Genomic DNA, 10,842 nt, shown 5'->3' on the forward strand with positions numbered 1-10,842 from the left:
CAGCTAAACCTCAGAGGGTTATCACAGGAAAGAGGTAAGACCAGTCCTTCCAGGGTGGAGGCTTGTGGAAAGAGACAGAGATGGAGGAGAGAAGGGGGCCCTGGGACCAAAAATTCAGAGAGGAGAATGAGTTGAGAGAGATAAGTCAGAAGCTGTCCATTTAGAATGTTCTCAAGCCCATACTACTGGACTGTGGAAGTTAACATAACTAAAACAGTATCTGACTGGGAACCTTAAGAGAAGGGTAATTGAAACAGGAGTGAAGTGACCCTGTATACAAAAGTGGAACAGGATCCTGATTCCAGGAACAAATGGTTTGTAGTTGAGTACAGTACCAGGCGCCCTAAAGAGCATGAATGTGGGAGAGAAAAGTACTCCTACCCAGAACTGAGTCTCTGTCAGGCAGGAAGAAGGAAAAGTTGATATTGGAAAGGGGGGTGGATACTGATGTCAGGGAGAGAAAACTGATGATGGGAAGAGGAATTCGATATTGGAAAAAGAGAAACTGATGTCTGAAAGAGGAAAATTGATGGGGTTAAATTGATAATGGGGAATTGGAAATTGAGATGGAAATGGGCAGTTGATGTTGCAAAGGGGAAATCAAAAATAAAAAGGAGTAAACTGATGATGGAAAGGGGGGAAATAGAGGTCTTTAGTGCTATAAATTTTCCCATATATACTGAAAAGTCACAGATTAACAATTTGAGCTTCACTTCAAGAAACGATAAAAAGAATAAAATAAACCCAAAGCAAGCAGAAAGAAGTAAGTAATAAAGATGAGAAGAAATCAATGAAATTGTAAACTGAAAGATAATGAATAAAATCCACTCAAAAGCTAGTTTTATGAAACAATAACATTTAGAGGCCTTAATGCTATAAATTTTCCCATACATACTACTTTAGTTGCATTCCAAAGATTTTTCATGTTGCAATTTTATTTTCATTCAGCTCAATGTATTCCAGTTTCCTTTGAGACCTTCTCTTTGAGCCATGAATTATATAAAAACTGCATAATTTAATTTCCAAAGTTCAGAAATTTTCTTATTATCTTTCTGCTATTTATTTCCAGTTTAATTCTGTTATGGTCAAAGTACATAAATGTGTTAAATTTTATTTTATAGACCGAAATATAGTCTATTTAAATAAATGTTCCATATATGCTTGAAAATAATGTATGTTCTGCTAATGTTAGGTGAAGTGTTTTAAAATGTTACTTAGAGTCCATAGGTTGATGGTGTTATTCAGTTCTTGTATGTTCTTGCTGATTTTCTGTCTAGGTATCGCATCTCTTTTTGAAAGACAGGTGATGAAGACCACAGTCATAATTGTGTATTTGTCTATTTATATTTTCAGGTTTGTCAGTTTTTACTTTATGGGTTCTGAAGCTCTATTGTTTGGTGCATACATATTTAGGCTTGTTCTATTTTGTTGGTAAATCAATCATTATGTAATGCCCCTCTATATCCTCAGTAGTTTCCTTTGCTCCAAAAACTACTTGGTCTGACATTAATACAGACACTCCTGGTTTCTTTTTATTAGTGTTTTCTTCCTTTTACCTTTAATATATTATACAATTATATTTGAAATGTTTTTGCTACAGATAGCATATAGTTAACTCAAGTTAAAAAACCTAATCTGATAATCTCTACCGTCTAATTGGGATGTTTACAATTTACATTTAATGTAATTACTGCTATGCTAGGATTTAGGGTGTCTATCTTATTATTTGTTTACTTTTCTGTCTATTCTTCATTGCACTGTTCATCATTTTCTGACTTTCTGTGGATTGCCTGAACATTATTTTAGCCACTCAGTCAGTTCAGTCGCTCAGTCATGTCTGACTCTTTGCGACCCCATGGACTGCAGCATGCCAGGCCTCCCTGTCCATCACCAACTCCCAGAATTATTTTAGTATTTCAGTATAATTGAGCAATAGTTTTTGTCAATTAATATTTATTTATTGTGTGTAGGTATACACTCCAGAGATTAAAAATCTACCTTGATATAATATAGTTTTCTAGTATCAATATTTAACCACTTTCAATGGACTCTAGAAACTTCTATTTCCTTCTGATAATATGATTATCTTAAATATTGCCTTTCACATATCGGCTACTTAGGAGTATGCCCAGGACTTTATACCCAAGTTAAAAGATTGCTTTCCTTAACTTCTCCTCACCCACTAACTCTACCACAACTTTACTTTTGTTCATAACAAGACAGAGTTATTTGACTGCAGTCCACTTAACGGTCTCCATGGCCACTGTGCCTGGTGGAAGAGGCTGAGGGTGACCACCTCTGCTTGTGTTCCTTTAGTATAGTGAGGAGATTGTCACCATGGCTCCTCTCCACTGTCTCTATGGCCAATGTACCAGCTGTGTATGGGAGATGTACCATCTCTTTGCTGGTGTTCACTTGGAGTCAGGTAGGGACAGTCACTAGGGCCCCCTTCCACAGTTTCTACCATACCTACTGGTGAAGGGGATGGGTGCTATTACTGCCTGTGTTAGTGCAGGGGTGGGGATGATTGACAACACTCCGCCCCAGAGTCTCCACAGGTTCAGAGCAGGTGGGGAAGGTTCGGATTTCCTTCACGGTATTTGTCTTGAGTACAGGAAATACAGTCTAAGCGATTCTTTTCTGCAGGGATGTCCTATTCTTAGGACATGTCTCCTATGGCTAGAGACAGTGGGTTTTCCTTGGGGCTTATTTATTTTTGATTAAAAAAATTTTTGGTCTGTGTCCATTCATGATTTTGGGTTGTAGAATCAACCTATGTCTGTATAGAACTTGGATCAGTATATAAAGTCAAAAACTCCCTAGGAACTCATCATCAGGTTGTCCTTGGAGGAGGCTTGAGGTCCCTACTCAATGTCCTCTACTTTCAGTCTCCCTACAGTTGTTTTTTGTATTTTACCCAGAGATTTTGGTTTAAATTAGCAGGAGGAATAGGGTGGAATGTGCTTACTCTGTCTTGTCTGGAACCAGAAACCCCTCCCTTTTACTTTTGTTGATAAAATCTTAACAATTTTGTTGATCATCTTAAACCTTAGGATAACTAGTTTCCATTAATGTTTTCCTCTCTTGAACCCTTAAAGTTCTTTACCTTGTGTCATGTAATTCAACACATAATTATATCCCAACCTGTAGTTCTTGCTGATTCATTTGTGTTTCATGGTCTTATCTCCATGTGGGAGTATATGAGATGTTTTCTCTAGTTTCAGAGTGCTAGTCACAGTTTGGGACTCCAGGTTGGGACTTTATATTTCTTAGATGAATTAATAATAACTCTCAACAAAGGTTCATCTAGTCAAGGCTATGATTTTTCCAGTAGTCATGTATGGATGTGAGTGTTGGACTATAAAAAAAGCTGAGTGCAGAAGAATTGATGCTTTTGAACTGTGGTGTTGGAGAAGACTCTTGAGAGTCCCTTGGACTGCAAGGAGATCCAACCAGTCCATCCTAAAGGAAATCAGTCCTGGGTGTTCATTAGAAGGACTGATGTTGAAGCTGAAACTCCAATATTTTGGCCACCTGATGCAAAGAGCTGACTCATTTGAAAAGACCCTGATGTTGGGAAAGATTGAAGGCAGGAGGAGGAGGGGATGATGGGATGAGATGGTTAGATGGCATCACTGACTCAATGGACGTGAGTTTGGGTAAACTCTGGGAGTTGGTGATAGACAGGGAGGCTTGGTGTGCTGAGGTTCATGGGGTCGCAAAGAGTCTGACATGAATGAGTGACTAAACTGAACTGAACTAACACCAATATGCTTCTTTGGAAGCCAGACAGACCTGCGTTTTAATCCTCTCTCTACCTAGTATTAGTTGTACCATCTTGAACAGTTTACTCGATCTCTTTGAGCTCTGGTTTCCTCATTTGAAAAATAGTTTTACTCATATGCTTATCCCAGAAGATAAACATATCGTGAGAACTGAGTCAAAATATGCAAAAAGTGTCAACTCGCATGAAACAGAGAGTTGCTCAGGCTTTTTTTTTCTTTTTCTCTTTCCCTCACATTGATTTGTGACAACCTATTCTTCACTTCATAAAAGGAAAGTCAGTTCAGTTCAGTCACTCAGTTGTGTCCGACTCTTTGTGACTCATGGACTGTAGCATGCCAGGTTTCTCTGTCGATCACCAAATCCTGGAGCTTGCTCAAACTCATGTCCGTGAGTTGGTGATGCCATCCAACCATCTCATCCTCTATCATCCCCTTCTCCTCCTGTCTTCAATCTTTCCCAGCATCAGGGTCTTTTCCAGTGAGTCAATACTTCACATCAGGTGGCCAAAGTATTGGAGCTTCAGCTTCAGCGTTAGCCCTTTCAATGAATATTCAGGGCTGATTTCCTTTAGCATTGACTGGTTTGATCTTCTTGTAGTCCAAGAGACTCAAGAGTCTTCAACATCATAGTTCAGAAGCATTAATTCTTTGGTGCTCAGCTTTCTTTATAGTCCAACTCTCACAGCCATACATGACTACTGGAAAAATCATAGCTTTGACTAGATGGACCTTTGTTGGCAAAATAATGTCTCTGCTTTTTAATAAACTGTGTAGGTTGGTCATAGCTTTTCTTCCAAGGAGCAAGTGTCTTAATTCCACAGCTGCAGTCACCATCTGCAATGATTTTGGAGCCCCCCAAAATAAAGTCTCTCACGGTTTCCATTGTTTCCCAATCTATCGGCCATGATCTTAGTTTTCTGAATGTTGAGCTTTAAGCCAACTTTTTCACTCTCCTCTTTCACTTTCATTAAGAGGCTCTTTAGTTTTTCCTTGCTTTCTGCCGTAAGGGTGGTGTCATCCGCATATCAGAGCTTATTGATATTTCTCTCAGCAATCTTGATTCCAGCTTGTGCTTCATTCAGCCTGGCATTTCACATGATGTATTCTGCATAAAAGTTAAATAAGCAGCATGACTATACAACCGTGACATACTCCTTTCCAATTTGGAACCAGTCTGTTTTTCCATGTCCAATTCTAACGTTGCATCTTGAACCTGCATACAGATTTCTCAGGCGGCAGGTCAGGTGGTCTGGTATTCTCTTCTCTTTAAGAATTTTCCAGTCTGTTGTGATCCACACAATCAAAGGCTTTGGCATGGTCAATAAAGCAGAAGTAGATTTTTTTTTTTTTTTTGAACTCTCTTGCTTTTTCGATGATCCAAAGCACATTGGCAATTTGATCTCTGCTTCCTCTGCCTTTCCCAAATCCAGCTTGAACATCTGGAAGTTCACGGTTCATGTACTGTTGAAGCCTGACTTGGAGGATTTTGAGCTTTACTTTTCTAGCGTATGAGATGAGTGCCATTGTGTGATAGTTTGAACACTCTTTGACATTGTCTTTCTTTGGGATTGGAATGAAAACTGACCTTTTCCAGTTCTGTGGCCACTGCTGAGTTTTCCAAATTTGCTGGCATATTGAATGTGGCACTTTCACAGCATCATCTTTTAGGATTTGAAATAGCTCACCTCCACTAGCTTTGTTCGTAGTGATGCTTCCTAAGGCCCACTTGACTTCACATTCCAGGATGTCTGGCTCTAGGTGAGTGATCACACCATTGTGGTTATCTGGGTAATGAAAATCTTTTTTGCACAGTTCTTCTTTGTATTCTTGCCACTTCTTAATATCTTCTTCTTCTCTTAGGTCCATACCATTTCTGTCCTTTATTGAGCCCATCTTTGCATGAAATGTTCTCTTGGTAGCTCTCATATTCTTGAAGAGATCTCTAGTCTTTCCCATTCTATTGTTTTCCTCTATTTCTTTGCACTGATCACTGAGGAAGGCTTTCTTATCTCTCCTTGCTATTCTTTGGAATTCTGCATTCAAAGGGGTATATCTTTCTCCTTTGTCTTTGCCTTTTCTCCTTTTCTCCTTTGCCTTTTGCTTCTCTTCTTTTCTCAGCTATTTGCAAGGCCTCCTCAGACAACCATTTTGCCTTTTTATATTTCTTTTTCTTGGGGATGGTCTTGATCCCTGCCTCCTGTACAATGTCATGAACCTCTGTCCATAGTTCTTCAGGCATTCTGTCTATCAGATATAATCCCTTGAATCTATTTGTCACTTCCACTGTATAGTCAGTCATAAGGGATTTGATTTAGGTCATACCTGGATGGTCTAGTGGTTTTCCCTACTTTATTCAATTTAAGTCTGAATTTGGTAATAAGGAGTTCATGATCTGAGCCACAGTCAGTTCCTGGTCTTGATTTTGCTGACTGTATAGAGTTTCTCCATCTTTGGATGCAAAGAATATAATCAATCTGATTTCAAAATTGACCACTGGTGGTGTCCATGTGTAGAGTCTTCTCTTGTGGTTTTGGAAGAGAGTGTTTGTTGTGACCAGTGCCTTCCCTTGGCAAAACTCTGTTAGCCTTTTCCCTGCTTCATTTGGTATTCCAAGGCCAAACTTACCTGTTACTCCAAGTATCTCTTGACGTCCTACTTTTGTATTCCAGTTCCCTATGATGAAAAGGACATCCCTTTTGGGTGTTGGTTCTAAAAGGTCTTGTGGGTCTTCATAGAACTGTTCAACTTCAGCTTCTTCAGCATTACTGGTTGGGGCATAGGCTTGGATTACTGTGGTATTGAATGGTTTGCCTTTGAAATGAGCATAAATTGTCCTGTTGTTTTTGAGGCTGCACCCAAGAACTGCATTTCAGACTCTTTTATTGACTATGAGGGCTACCCCATTTCTTCTAAGGGATTCTTGCCCACAGTAGTAGATAAAATGGTCATCTGAGTAAAATTCACCCATTTTAGTTCACTGATTCCTAAAATGTCGATGTTCACTCTTGCTGTCTCCTGTTTGACCACTTCCAATTTGCTTTGATTCATGGACCTAATATTCCAGGTTCCTATGCAATATTGTTCTTACAGCATTGGACTTCACTTGCATCATCAGTTACATCCACAACTGCACATTGTTTTTGCTTTGGCTCCATCTCTTCATTCTTTCTGGTGTTATTTCTCCACTCTTCTCCAGTAGCATATTGGGCACCTACTGACCTGCGGAGTTCATCTTTCAGTGTCCTATATTTTTGACTTTTCATATTGTTCATGGGGTTCTCAAGGCAAGAATATTGAAGTGGTTTGCCATTCGCTTCTCCAGTAGACCACATTTTGTCAGAACTCTCCACCATGACCTGTCCATCTTGGGTGGCCTTACAGGGCATGGCTCATAGTTTCATTGAGTTAGACAAGGCTGTGGTCCATGTGATCAGTTTAATTAGTTTTCTGTGACTGTCGTTTTTATTCTGTCTGCCCTCTGAGAGATAAGGATAAGAGGCTTATGGAAGCTTCCTGATGGGAGAGACTAACTGAGGGGGAAACTGGGTCTTGCTCTGATGGGAAGGGCTATGCTCAGAAAATGTTTAATCCGATTTTCTGTTGATGGGCAGGGCTGTGTTTCCTCCCTGTTGTTTGACCTGAGGCCAAACTATGGTGGAGGTAATGAAGATAATGGTGACCTCCTTCAAAAGGTCCTGTGAAGGCACTGCTGCACTCAGTGCCCCCAGCCCTGCAGCAGGCCACCATCGACCCATGCCTCCTCCAGAGACTCCTGGACACTCACAGGCAAGTCTGGGTCAGTCTTCTGTGGGGTCACTGCTCCTTTCTCCTGGGTCCTGGTGCACACAAAGTTTGTTTTTGCCCTCTAAGAGTGAGTTTCCCCAGTCCTGTGTAAGTTCTGGCAGCTCTATGGTGGGGTAATGGTAACCTCCTCAAAGAGGGCTTATGCCACACCCAGGTCTGCTGCATCCAGAGGCCCTGCCCCTGCTGCAGGCTACTGCTGACCTGTACATCCGCAGGAGACACTCAAAGGTAGATCTGGCTCAGTCTCTGGGTGTCTCCTGGTGTGCACAAGCTTTTGTTTGAGCCCTCCAAGCATCTCTGGTGGATACGGGGTTTGATTCTAAACATGATTTTGACCCTCCTATGGTCTCTTGGGGTCTTCTCCTTTGTCCTCTTTGTTTGGTGGGATTCAACATTCTCCTGTGGATGGCTGTTCAGCAGTGAGTTGTAATTTTGGAGTTCTTGCAGGAGATGAGTGCCTGTCCTTCTACTCCACCATTAAAGGAAAATAATAGGAGTTAAAAGACAAAGAGGGAAACTCCGAAGACATTGTTTTTCTATTTTTGTTGGGCTGACTTCAGTTCAAAAAATTTACTCTCTTTAGCTTGTGTCCCAGTAAAAGCTCTTTTTCCTTGGCTTAGCAGTGAACCTCCCTGGCTGTTGAAGTGCCAACACTTGAGCCTTTAGAAGATTGTTCCATGTGGCAGCTGGAATAAGCAAACCAGCACAGTGTTCTTACCCTCTTTTCAAACATTCTGGTCTTTTCCACAAGAATCCTGCAAAAGTGAGCCCAGTGGACTTAAAAAAAAAAAAAACAACAACAAAAACCCACTGGATTCTATAGTGAGGCAGAGAGCAGAGAAAAGCTAAAACAGTGAACTGTGAGAGCTACTGTTGGGTCCTAGAGTCTGGGAGGCCCTGTATGTTTCTCTTGGGAAAGCATTCCCCTGGGATGTAATGCCCTTGGGAAGTATGTCTGCAGGGCAGTCGAACCAGCCTGTCTCCCCAGAGGGCATGATGTCTCCACACTAACAGAAATGTGTGGTAAAAGGGAAGGGGGCAGGTCTAGGAGGGACACTTACTTCAGTTTTCTAATGAAATGTTTGGGGCAGACGGGCATGATTCAGGGAAGGAACACTTGTGAAGGGAGGAAAATTGATAAAGCCAGTCGATGAGTTTTGTTGAGAACACCAAGAGAGGCCTCCATGACAGATGAAGTTAATCCAGAAAGATTTTGAGGAGACTATGAGGATGTGCGGGTGGGTAGAATGGGGACTCTCTTTCAAAGAGCATGGTCTCACATTGTTGAAAAGAAAATCAAAGGGTGTATTACAGAATGCTGGGGCAGGCAGAGTGGGGTTGAAATTACTCACAGGCATAAAATGATAGGTGGACTGGCTTGGCAGGGAAGAGAGTACCCCCCGTTAATACAGTAGGATGAAGCTGGCTGCATGTCAACTGTATACTTATATTGTATTGGCCAAAAAGTTCATTTGAGTTTCTGTAACAGCTTATGGAAAAACCCAAATGTACTTTTTGGACAACCCAATATTTAGGTCTAGCCTTGAAACTTTTGAGAGGCAATAATGAATTTGGTATCCCCTGAACTGGGAGTTCCATGTAGTTTTGAGATAGTGAGCTGGCCCTTAAATTTGATGTTTAGATTTCCAAAATGGTATGTTGCCAATTTTTTTCATTTAATTTTTTTTTTTCCCCTAGAGGGAAAAACAGTGCCTTTCCTGGGAATCCCCACCACACACATACACATCTCCTGGTGCACACACAGACACACACACACACACACACACACACACAAGCACCCATGACAGAAAATTTAAAGCAATGATTCCCATAGCTGTTCTAACTGTCATGTTTTATAATCAGCTCATGTGTATGCTACGGTTGATGAAGAGCAAATGCTCTGCTTTGTAACACCCCTATGCAAGTGTGCAATGTGTGTGGCTTATTGATGACCACTGGGGGATTTCCTGATTTGTTATTTCTAGGCATCTATGATTCTAGCAGTAACACTGAGGTGATGCAATTTTCTCTGTTTAATTTCCCTGGTGTGCTTGTAATTATTGATTTACCAAATGAAAGAATTCTCATTTCAGGAGGCAGTCATTACTTCAGCTAATACTGTCTTGGCTCAAGACCCAATAAACTAGCCTCTATACCTTCAAAGGCCTGTGTTCCTTTCTCTTGGGCACTGCCTCCAAGAAAGAGGAGTATTTGTATATGAGCTTATGGTCCCAAGATTGCGCACACAGCACACGATCTATCTGTTTGTTTGTTTCTACAGTATTTTAATTAACCTCCAATTTCTATGTTAAGCTTTATGATACTTACAGCTCTCCACCATGATGTTTAAAATAAGAGAGTATGATCCCAGGCTGAAGATGAACACCCTTGCCATTACACTACACTATTATCAGCCTTTTCTCACACCAGCAGTGCTCAGAGTGAGATCCACGGCCCAACAACTCCAATCATCTGGGAATTGTTTACATGCTAATTCTTGAGTCCACATCCCCCTGCACCCCCTCCGCCCCACCCCGCCCCGCCCCCAGCCAGTGGAACTGGAGCTCTCTTGCTGTCATGTGTTCCTTCAAAAGCTCATTCAGCTCCCAGAGCCTCATTCTGTCCTCCTGGACAGGATTCTGAAGCTTGCTTATCTGAGAAGTGCTGTTAACACCTCCTTCTTAACTGACAGCACTTCTTCCCTGAAAGAGTCTCTGGGCTCCTTTTCTCAGCAGGGCATCTTCTCAGTCAGCTATTTGGAGCGCACCCCTCCACCCATGCCCCTCTGGCCCCTCCCCACATGGCCCATATATGGGAGTCCCCAAGACAGTGATCAGCATATTCGACAAGCATGACACAGCTTGCCCTGCCCCTGGAAAGCTTGAGCAGGTCCCATGGCTTTTACACACTCTTACCTCCACTTGGACATCAGGACATCTGTTGCAAGACAAGAATCGAGTCCCAGACCTGGATGTGCTCGGCCTTTCACCAAGTCCAGCTGGTGCACTAAGGGGCGGTGGGGCAAGATGGGCACTGTTTCCCCTTCTTTCACACTCAGCGCATGGCCCTGTCAGCTGCCCACACTGCCCCATGCAGGCTGGTGGTTCAGGTGGAGGCGTGAGGAAATTCATGTGACCTGGTGGGTTCTTAGTTTGGTGGGAGCAGCCACTAACTGCTTTTACTTGTGAGTTCTGTCTCTCTTGTGAGGCCCTGTGGAAATCAGGCTGTCAGAAGCCCCTGCCTGGCAGCTCTG

This window comes from Bos javanicus, chromosome 8 (genome assembly GCF_032452875.1).
Source record: "Bos javanicus breed banteng chromosome 8, ARS-OSU_banteng_1.0, whole genome shotgun sequence".
Lineage (NCBI taxonomy): Eukaryota > Metazoa > Chordata > Mammalia > Artiodactyla > Bovidae > Bos > Bos javanicus.